Consider the following 12,295-nt stretch of genomic DNA (forward strand, 5'->3'; position numbering starts at 1 on the left):
CTGTCTAGACCATATTGATCATTTAACCTCAATGTCACATTAAGTGGTGGACAGCAGTCACGTGGGGCGCACCATGAACAACTTTTAAGGGGGATGGTACCATGCTCAAATGCACCTCAGGAGGTGAACTGGCACCTCACACTGCCAGTTTACACTCAACTTTTCTGTCCTCACTGGTCATCTGGTCCCCAGCCCCAGACCTGGTGGCTGAGCTACTGCCTTTACAGACAAGGGCACAAAGAAAGGGCGAATAATAGGTGAACTCATGTTTCTGACATACATGAGGTGTAGCCCAGACATCATTACTGAAATCTTCCTGCTGTTACCCATGTCCTCCATGTGTTTGATGGCTCTCTGATTGAAATGATTAGCTCCTCATCCAACTCTGTTGAGGTCATTCATCTGAATCAGGTGTGTTGGGATGCTGACTTTGATGGCAGATCTTATAGTGTTCAAATATTAAGGCTTTATCATCCTTAAATATAGTTTTTTTTGTCTAACAGCCAAACTATTTACACCAATCTATGTCCAAATATCAGAGTGACAGATTGTCCAGGCCCAAGGAATCATTCTGAGGATGAAAGTATGGGACAATTATTTTTAGGTGGAATAATACAGTAGAGAAACCAAGAAGCCTGAGAGGACGTCTGTACTCTCCGGATTCTGTTTAGTCTTAACAGAATTTTACACTTTCAATGGTTGCAGTATCATCGCCGGGACGATAAACCAGCACTGTCAAAAGTTTGGCACAGGACTAGAACTATATGCTGTAAGTTATCTTCATTTTTATGAAGGCAGAAAAACACTTCCACTACACAAAAAGGCCTTCCAACAGAGCTTTGCAGAGTATCAATCCAAACGGTAGTTTTATTCCACCACACCACAGAGTGTATTTGTTTTTATTTTCCACCTTGCTTTTGTGCCAGATGAACGTTGCCTGCTTCTGTGCTTTTAGTACAGTACAGATTTCCATTTAGAATCCAATGACCAATCTAATGCCTCATATGCATGTAAATGTCATCGACAGCGTTATAGTATAACCTACCTGAAAATTTCCTATCAACTCAATTAGAAAAGGTCACTAGAACACGGTTCCAGGTCCCATTCAGCGTTCAGTCAAGCGTGTCTCAATTTTGCACTTATACTCTCCTCTATATTTCTCCTGCTATTTACTTTCATGGAAATGGGCAAAATGTCACTGGAATAATAATTCCAGACAGGAACTGAATACCATAGATGTCAAATTAATGCTAGCAAGTGCTCTATGAAAATAAAAAAAGGTTTGTAGGAAGATTTGGGTTCTATAAAGTGATATAACAATTTAAGCCTCAACATTTTCTGAAGGAATAGATTTAATTTAAGGCTACTATAGGAAGAACAGGCAGTGCTGCAAGCAACAGTTGGTGGTCATGCAGCAAATGTGAGGCTCTGAGTTTGATAAGTGTGAACAATTTGTTTCTCTGATACATGCTGGCACGTTGGTCATCCATTTCATTAGTGGAACTATATGTCCTGTGTGTACTGATCACTGCACAGATTTAATCTGCTTCTTACTGAATGGTTCAAATTTTGAAAAACTTATCGGGTCAGAAGTTTAGGAATTATTGTAATATGTTAACATGAAAAACTAATTTCAATTGAAATATATTTAAACCACCTGAACAAATGTTAAATTTAAATAAATGCAAATAATTCTTGTTGCCTTGACAAGATGTATATGCATTCATAAACAGGTCTTTAAAGTATGCATGCTACTGTCTGAAAATATGTATTTACATGACTTCCTTCTTCATGTATTTGAAGCATATTTTATTGGACTGGTTTCTAAAACATTCATTACTCAACCCAATCTAACGTGCTTGCAAAACTCTCACAGCACTTTATGGATCTTATAGTCATAGAAGCAACCAGCTGAACATTTAATTAAATTGTGCTCTTGCTGTCATGTGGAGCTCAGCTCAGTGACGACTGCCAAAAATTTGACAGAAAACAGTAGTATGTATGTCAAACCACATGTATGTATAGCATGTCAGTCATTCTTCAAATGAAAATTAGTTTGTACCTTGCTCTCATGCATAATTTCGCAAGATTTTATTTCTTCCATTGCTTTAAAGGGAAGCACATATTAAAAGAATATAAAGGTGTAAAAAAAACCCAAGAACTTCCACAGGTGGCCTCGATTTCATTTTGTCTAATATTTAGGTACAGATTATATACCGGTAATCAACACATCATATCTCCATAGTTAAAATAAAATCTAACAAAAACCCTGTTTTGGAACAAACCTGGCTGTTCAGTCTGACTGAGGTTCAAATATTTTCCTTCATAGTGTTCTTCCCAAAGGATGCACTTTATTGTGGAATTCACTTTAAATTCCTTCACAAGAAGAATTTACCTTCAGTGCAGAGATGTGTGGGAGAAAAGAATGCAGTTCTGAAGTAGAGGCATTGACTAACATGGTGTTATTGAATAGCTGGAAGTGAAAACTTGTTTCTCTGTGATGTGTCCTTCAAGATAAAAGAAGCCATTCAAAATCATTCAAATTTTTTATATACTGTATCATCGTGACAAGTCAACTCAATGACACAATGTTAAGATGTTAACGGTTGCTTTCTCAAAGTCACAAACTGTTGAAGCAGGTTTCTGTAAAAAAGCCCAAATAAAAATAAATAGCCTGAGAGAACATAAATGCAGTTCCATGATCATTTAGTCATGTTTATTTTTGTTCCTGGAGGGTTAATTAGTATCTATAATTTTGACACATGTTCTTTTATTAACCATATTTTTAAAGTAATTATATTTAAGTATTTTTTTTAAAAGAAATTATTTTAAAAAAATGTTTAGAAATTCTTCTGCCTGTTTTCCGGAAAGCCTTTTAGGGTTGAGGAAAAGAGGACATCTTGTTCCGTTTTGTAAAAACAAACAAAAAAAATTATAATGAAAGAATACACTTTATAGCTGAGCTTTTTTTTTAAACATTTTTACAGAAATGGAATGTTTCTTTTCAAACCATCTCAAGTATGGATATTGAATTATTAAACCTTAAATAAATTTGGAAGAGTTGCTAAGCGAATTGTCAGCTAACAGTTTTTTGAATGTGACTGCTTGTATTTATTTTTAACATTTGTGAGTTATGACTGTCCCCTAAAAGTAAACAGTAAAAGAAGGTGTTTGCATTGTGATATACAGTAGATCAGAATAATCTCCTGTATGCCCACAGAGTCTGACAGCTGCAGAAAACCCTCTTTATTTGACCCACATGCAGTTTTCACTCTCAAACTAAGATGACTGACAACTATGAAGAAATCTCCTATGCATTTGAGGGTGTGATTGCTTCAGATCCTCACTCAAATATATTTAGGATATGACACAATATGTGTGTTTCCATCAGTAAAGTCAAAGCCATCGAGGATGCTCTGTTACACGCAGATCAAATAAATCCAATTTGGCTCCTCAGAATCAATTATATCCATGGTGATGTGCTCTTGTTGTGATACAAAAATAAGCATGATGGGAACTAGATCAGTAGAACATTGCAGGATTTAAACACTTGAGGAATTATGTCTCATATTTTCCATGACAGAAAACAACACGAACATACACAGACTCACAAAATGAAATTTGGAAAATGCATTTTGAAAAGGGAAAATAGTCAAGATGGCTTAATCCAGCCTCCATACGTTTAAAAAAAAATCCTATGGACGTAAGCTGAATACTAAGGCTGATAAGCATTTTATCACAGCTCAAGGAAAAACTTTACACTCTATACTAACAGAGACTGCTCTGCTCAATTACATTTATTAAAAGCACAATCTGTTTTTGATTTTCAAGGAATCCATGTGCTGTATTGTACAAACAACATATGTTACATGAGAGTGTGGTTCAATGTTTGTCTTTCCTGCCATTGCACACATCTCAGTAGATAATCAAACCTGGACAAAGGCTTTGACAATGCTACATATTTTTAAAATCAATAATTCCAGATTATTAAAGCATACAAAAAAACACATCAAATTACAAATCAAATCAACACAAAGAAAATATAGCAAAAAATCAGACATCACCACAAATAGAATTGAAAAGGTAGATACTGCTGACAAAAGTCACTGTTGACTGGAAGTTGAAGAAATTGATGAATTGGAACACCAGGGGCCTCATGTACAAAGACTCGCATGGACTTTATACTGAAACACTGGATACGCTCACGTCCCCAAAAAAAACACTGTACGCAATAATATCTAGATGCACATCCCAATAGGTGTGGACTTTGTCGAACTTGTTGGGGTACCTGATGCCTCTCTGTCCATGTCTCAATTTAAATAAGCAAATTATATTTAAATGAGCCCTATACCGGAATTTCCCCTCTCTGCGTGATGAGAGGATTAAAAACCAATGAGTAAGACGGGGCATAAAAAAGGAATTTAATGGAAAACTAGTTGGAGGCACTAGTCTTAGAAGTGGATACTTGCAAAAACTTGCTCTTTGACACGCTGTCCTCTGGCATAAGTAACAAATGCAAAAGAAGTGAGTGGGAGAGTGTGTGTGAGTCTGTCAATGCTGGGGGGTCAGAGAAGTGCACACAAGCAAGGGTGAAAAAGAAGTGGTCTGACATCAAGGTGGATGTGCAGCGGAGAATGGCTGCTCACCGCTAAAAATTGTGGCCAAAATAGGTGGAGGGACAGAAGACAAGCCCACCTCGCGTGAACAGAGAGTATCTGCAATTGTGGTTGACACTGTCAACTGACATCCATACCCAGGGTTACCATCAAAAAAAAAAAAGGAAAAATAAGAAAGCAATCTTCAAGGGATAAATACAATACTAAACAGATTCATTTGTACTTCAACCAAGGGAAAAAATATCCTGGACGAGCCCCCACTTATGTTATGAGAATTGGGGAATAGGAAGCAATATAAAATTACCCAGCTGGATTAAGAGGTAAAGTATTTTATTAAAAATCAAGAACCGAGTTAGTTAACAAAGCTAAATAATGGAAAGAAAAACAAACCAAAATGAGCGGGCTTAACAAGTTAACAAAAGCGGACTGACTACGTGTTACTAAAACCCACCACCTGCTAAATCAAAAGAAAAAGGAAAAAAAGACTACTTTTACTACTCCTCTGCAGCTAACACCAACGCAATTTGTAAATACATACGTAGAAACACAACCATCGAAAAAACAAACAAACTGCCTTCCACACAAACTCTAAATAGTCCCAACACCGACCAGGAGACAAGCTGCCGCACATTGACAAGCGGCCCCAAAACCAACAAGGTGCAGGCCGGTTGGATGGTATTGACCAGGCGGAATTCTGACGATCCAATCAGCTGAGTAGGCTCCAGCAGAGGGTCATGGTCAGGAATCTAGAAAACTGCACCAATCAGACGAGAAGACTGCAGCAAGGATTGAGATGGTGCACCAATCCGAGCTGAGCTACTGAGCACACTGATAGAGAGAGAGAGGTGACAGTTGACAGAAAACAATACAGCCAGAGCTGCAGCTGTTACAGCCGTACAGTATCATATCCCCAGTCCTGCCCATGCATCGACCCAGCCTTTCAGCAGATTGATTGTCCTCCCAACGACTGTCCAAGTGTGGGAATGGAGGTCATCGTACCACCACTCTTGGTCAGGACTACTTGTTTTCACATTTATTTATTGCAACAGTTTCCCAGAATCACCTCTATGTCCTGCCAAAGAATCAACAGCTGTAGAAACATGCATACTCCAGCCATGAAATTGACATGAGACACCACACATTTCTACGATTATTTCACTTCTGATATGTCTGAACTTTTCTGTAAAAAAGAGTACACACCACATTTTTATGCTTATGCGTGAGGTATATGCTTAGGTTTTCGTTTGTTCTAGAGGTTATTTTACATATGACTTTCCACAGTTTAATCCAGCTGACTACACACTGCATCAGCCTCCATCAACCCAGAATGAAGTTGATGAGTAGGTTGTATTTAGAGTGGGAAATATCGGTGAATGCTTCATTCAATTCTCTCAGACATCTATTCCATGAAAAAGATGTAGTGCAGGCATAGGTCAAGGTCATCCGATATGAAAATATATCTTTAAAAAATGTCATTGATGACAGCACAAGCTGTCCATGTTTTAGAGCCTGGTTTGAAATAAGGAAACTGTCAGAGTAAAGAATCTTGATGGCACATAAACACGAAATGGCATTTCACATAAAAACATTTGGCAGAATTAAAAAACAAAAAATTAAAGTACAGTGTAATGAATTCAACTATTTATTATCACTACTACTACTAAAATATACTGTATAGACATCGTGGTAAATACTATATGCAATAATAAATATGTCTAGTGTTTATAATGAATAAAGAGAGAATGAGAACGTTTGAGAGGTTTATTATTTGAGCTCAAAGAAGAATTAATTTCAGTGGAAAGGTCACATGGACATACAGCAACTTGCCAGAGAAGAGAGCTGACCATGGTTGTACTAACCACGTAATGGGCCTGTTTCACAAAGGCAGAGTTAACATACCTTGAGGTAAACCTGTGGTTCTGGGTTGATTTACCCTGAGTTTGGAAAACCCAGGGATTCCGGTTTCACAAAGGCTGTTCAGGGGTAGTTTAAGTAACCCAGGGTAAATTGACCCGCAGTTTAGCAGGTGCAACAACACTATAAAAAGCCATCATCAATGGAGCCCCGATTCGACGATTCACCATGACGACGAATGAGACGCGCACCGCAACACATTACGGCAGTCAGAGTACAGATTTTAATTTATGAATATGAAGACTTTGAGGACATTTTCAGAAGAAAGAGAACAGTGTTGCAGCTGCAAAGAAGAGCGAGATGTCGTGGGAGTGAATTGCTGCTCAAGTCGATGCGTAAGTTTAAAAGTAGTCCGTTGTACTAAAATACGTAGGTAAACGGCTTCAATAATAGTTTGTTAATTTATTTTATTTAGGTGCGATCCAGTGGGGTGGAGAAGCACACGTCAGTATCTGAGAATGAAGTATAAAAACATTGTTTACACAGATCAGACTTCTGTATTATCTCATTAGGGATCCTCCTCATCCTCATTATGTTTGATATTGTACAGTAAATATTAAGTGGATGTTTGACTGTTCAGTTGTTTTATCGCCAACATAATGCTCTATTCATGCACATAAATGCGCTGTCATCTATATCAGGTTCTGTTCAATAAGGAAATATATTTAAACGTTTTATTGTTGTGTAAATAAAACAGTAAATCGGCATATGCACGTTACCAAAACAGGTTGAGAAGGATATTCACACCATTGCATATACCTATTTTATCTAAGAACTGAAATCAAGAGCTGAAATGTTGCGTTTTGATTTCCATATTCCTCTTCACCCATAATTATGAGGCGGTACATGGGTTAAACATTCGTAACTTTTATTTGGGTAGTCTTCTCAGCTGCAGCGGCACACACACAGCAATGGTAAACACACCAGATTAGTGGCACATCACCTAGAGTAAAACCCGCCAAAAATCACGTATCCCATCTGACGTAAACAAACGCCGACGAAAAGTCTGTTGCTGTCGTAAAACTAAAACATAAACACAGCAGCTAATGACAGCTTCCCCCATTATTATAATACAAATGTAAATAAAGATTAATGAGATCACATATCTTGACATGACATGTATTTTCTGTATGTTTTAGTCACGATACCCACAGGAGTTAAAAAAAGAAGAAAAGAAAATTAAAAAGAAATTTAAGGAAACAAAGGTGGTCTAATATTTTATGTTACTGATTGTTCTCTTCCCATTGCTTCACATTCTGGTGGAAAACAGAGTGTGGCATTTATCCTATACTAAAGTATTAACAAATTTTCATCCTTCTTTAACAGATCATGGATGGACAGTAGCAGAAGGGTCCCAACTGCATAGACACCAGCGGTTCATTGTGTGGAATTCATATGCAACTATGTTTTAATGTCCTCCTCATGTATACCTATCTATCTGCTGAAGAAGTTTATAGAATTTACTTTCTAAAAAAGTACAGAAAATAGAAATGGTTTACTAGGACCTCCAAATTGGGAGGACAGATGTGGACATAGAGATACTGGAGCACAAGTTAGAGGTGGGTAATGGTCACAGGTGAATCATGTTAACTATTAGAATGTTAAGTGTTGTAACGATACAAAAACTAACTTAACTTTGTATTTGTCAGAAATAAAGATGATGTGTATTGTATGTTTTTATTGCCCGCTGTGATGGTGTTGATGGTGACTCTGAAATGATTGTGGCAGATTGTGTCTGTCACTGCTCTGTCGTCCTGGATAGCAGGAATCATCCTGAGGTGTCGTGTAGGCTCTCTCCTGTAATGTATAGTGGATTCATTAGACTGGATTACACAATGAAGACAAGTGAATTTTTGTGCAAATCTTTAGGTTACTGACCACATTACAGTCTGCTGCTCAGGCGAGACTGATCATATATCCAAGAGTCAGGAACAGACCCAGACCTCCACATTAGAAATGTAGTGTGCAGCATTACATGATCTGGACAGATGTTTGTTTGTCTATGCTGCAGACTTTAACATGTTGAAACAATGTTCAGTCTACATGTACCTTGATGGGAATGTGGGTACCATCTGTGAAGCCAATTATATTGGGAAATCCTAAAAGAAATTAAAGTTAATAATCCAATTCTGAGGTTGTAGCGCAATGTCATTAAGAGAATATCATTTGAAATTAATTTATCAGATTTCTACATAATTCAACTGCAATCCTCTGGAACTCCTCCTTGATGATTTTGACAGGTTTTTCTCCATGAAATTGAAAAAGGGGGGTAAAAGTTTCATCGCGAGGCTCACTGAGCATCTCTCACATTGTATGGACAAACTACCGTTTGCAAATAAAAACTGACCGTAGCACTACACACAGCACTGCTGCAGATGTGAGGTTGGATCAGGTCGTGTGTGTGTGTGTGTGTGTGTGTGTGTAGGCTCGGGAAATGAATCGGTACCGATAATAAGGAAAACTATCTGGATATGAATGGACATCTGAACGCGATACAAAAATATGGTCAAATATTTTCTGTTACCGATTGTTCTATTGCTTAACATTCTGGTGTAATACAGAGTGACATTTAGCCTCCACTGAAGGATCAACACTTTCTCATCCTTTTAACAGAGAAAACTGGACAGTCCGTCACATCCAATGTACAGATAGACGCTCAGTGAACACCAGTAGCTCATTCTGTGGAATTCATATGCAAATGTATGTTTTGATGTCCTCCTCATGTATGTCCAGCTATTTGTTAAAGAAGTTTATCGAATTCACTTTCTATGAAATACAACAAATAAAAAACGGTTTCTTTGGACCTCCAGATTAGGTGGGCAGATTTGGACATACAAATACTGGAGGACAAGTTAGAGGTGCGTGTTGTTCACAAGTGAATCATGTTGAATATTAGAATGTTCACCACTGAAACTATCTAAGAAATAACTTTGTAAGTAATAAAGATGACCAAATGAAATGTATATTGTATGTTTTTATTGCCCGCTGTGGTGATGGTGAGTTAGACAGACTCTGAAATGATTCTGGCAGATGGAGTAATTGCTCTGCCACCCTGGATAGCTGGCAAGTGGACAGGGTCATTATTGGGGTGTTCAGTTTGTGGGGTAGGGTGCTGTTCTCCTCTGATAGCGGCAATACTACTATGAAGAACAGAACTGCATCACAGGTCCTCTCAGGAATCATCCTGAGGTGTCATGGACACTGGAAACTGCCTTTCAGCAGGCCTATGGTCATCTCCACCCGGGCTCTGTCCTGCAGTGAACCCATTTGAAGTTCTATTGGGGACCTGGGTTAGTAAGGGGTCAGCAGCCTCAGTTGGCATGGGTAACCCCTGTCCCCCAGAAAACAACCATCAGACGATGGAGACAAGTGAATTATTGTGCTAATCTTTAGTTACTGCATTAGTCTGTTGCTCAGGTGAGACTCATACACCTGTGAGTCAGGAACCGATCAGGACCGCTCCGTCTCCACATCAGTACTGAGGGGAGTTCCTCCCCGTCGCTGCCGCTAATGTTTGCTCTGGAGGGTTCTGTTGGGTGTCTGTCTGTTAAAGCTCTTTGAAATGTCTGCTGATGTGATTAGGCGCAATACAAATAAAGGTGGAATATGTAGTTTGCAGCATCACATGTGATCTGGACAGATGTTAGTCTATCTATGATGCAGTCTTTAACATGTTGAAACAGTAGTCAATCTGCTTGTGCCTGCATATATTTGCTGTGAATGGACATCCTCTTCACATCATCACCTTCATTATGTGAGGGAGCCTTGATGGGAATATGGGTACCATCTATGGCAGCAAATTACATTGGGACATCCGAAAAGAAATAACCCAAGTCTGACATCGGAGCACAATATTATTAAGAGAACTTACTTTCAAATGAATTTATCAGATTTCTACATCATTCACCTGCAGTCCTGTGGAACTCCTCCTTGATGATTCTGACGGTTTTCTCTCCGGGGAATTAGAATAACTGGGGTAAAAGTTTAAAGGCGAGGCGCACTGAGCATCTCTCACATTATAGGAAAATTACCGTTTGCAAACGTGAGGATGGATCAGGGGTGTGTGTGTGTGTGTGTGTGTGTGTGTGTGTGTGTGTGTGTGTGTGTGTGTGTGTGTGTGTGTGTGTGTGTGTGTGTGTGTTTGATCGGGAAGTGAACCAGTATCAATCATAAAGACAACTGTCTGGATATGACTGGACATCTGAACGCGATACAAAAATATTTAATTCTCTAAAATACAGAGTTATTTATAAAACCTTACGTCAGTAAAACTCTCCGTCCAACAGAACCAGGAAATCAAGCCGCGCGAGTGGTGGTGAAAGGGGGCGAATCAAAAGAAATCCTGGGTTAATTGAACATAACCTGGTCGGTCACAGGTTTTATTCCGAGTCTGTTACTGCGGTAACAAACCCAGAGGTTCAGTTTACCTTGCTACATGAAACAGGCCAGGGTTACAGTTCTAACCCTGGGTTAAGTTACCTCCCTTTGAGAAACCGAAAACCCTGGTTTTCCCTGATTCCAGGGTTAACTTACCCAGGTTTTCCACTAAACCGGCTTTGTGAAAAGGGCCCATTATGATCTGTAACAGATAAATGAACAGACAGCCAGGAGCTCATGAGCACGAGCAGAACACAATGATCATTGTCAAGGTCTGCCTATGTTGAAATAATATTGCTTTTACAAAACAGTTAAGAAAACTAAATTCGGTGCATACGTAAGAAATAAAGTTTGTTCAAAAATTATTTTTTTCAATGGCTGGGCTGAGTAAATTGCAGTACATGTACGCCCTCATTACTCGTGGTTAATGCGTTCCAGGAACCAAACGCGATTAACAAATTCTACAAACCCTCCCCATACTGATATTAAACCACTTTCCATCTGTATTTCCTTTTCGCACACTCTGATAGACTGTTTAAAGCACTTTCGTGTTTCACGTAAGTCCGAGACTCACGGAATTAAGTGCATCAAGGACTTTCTCCCGTCTGGATTCGTGGTACGGCAGCTGCACCATGGCGGACAAGAAGAGGCTCCAGAGAGTTGTGAAGGCGGCTGAGAAGATCATTGGCTGCTCTCTGCACTCCCTGTCAGAGATCTACTCCTCCTGCTACATCAGCAGAGTAATGATCATTGTAAAGGACAAATCCTACCCTGGTTCAGGCCTGTTTTGACCTTCTGCCCTCAGGCAGACGATACAGGTCCATAAAATAAAATCAAGGACTAACAAGTTCCACAACAGCTTCTTCCCGAAAGCCATCACACATCTAAATTCACACACACACACACACACACACACACACACACACACACACACACACACACACACACACACACACACACACACACACACACACACACACACACACACACACACACACACACACTTTGAAATTTCTCAATCCAGCACATGCAATACGCGGTCCTGGGCATGGCGCTTCTTGTGAATTCGATGTGTATACCTGTAAACAATCAGAAGCGAAACGACCGTATATACTTATATCTGTATTTATTTTTACTCTTTTCTACTGTAAAGTATTGCACTGCAAGGAATCACCCAAATCTCATTATACCATGAATAGTGACAATAAAAGGCTTTCTATTCTATTCTATTCATATCCGGATGACATCAGCCAATAAAATGTGCGTACGTTATCATGTGACTACCTACCAAAAATCCGCGATGAGGTGAAGTAGCGAGTGTTGATGCGCGATGGTTCGAGGGTGCACAGTATTTGAAACCAAATTAAACAATGTTTTTCTTCTTTTTC

Source organism: Antennarius striatus, chromosome 6 (assembly GCF_040054535.1).
Source record: "Antennarius striatus isolate MH-2024 chromosome 6, ASM4005453v1, whole genome shotgun sequence".
Classification (NCBI taxonomy): Eukaryota; Metazoa; Chordata; class Actinopteri; order Lophiiformes; family Antennariidae; genus Antennarius; species Antennarius striatus.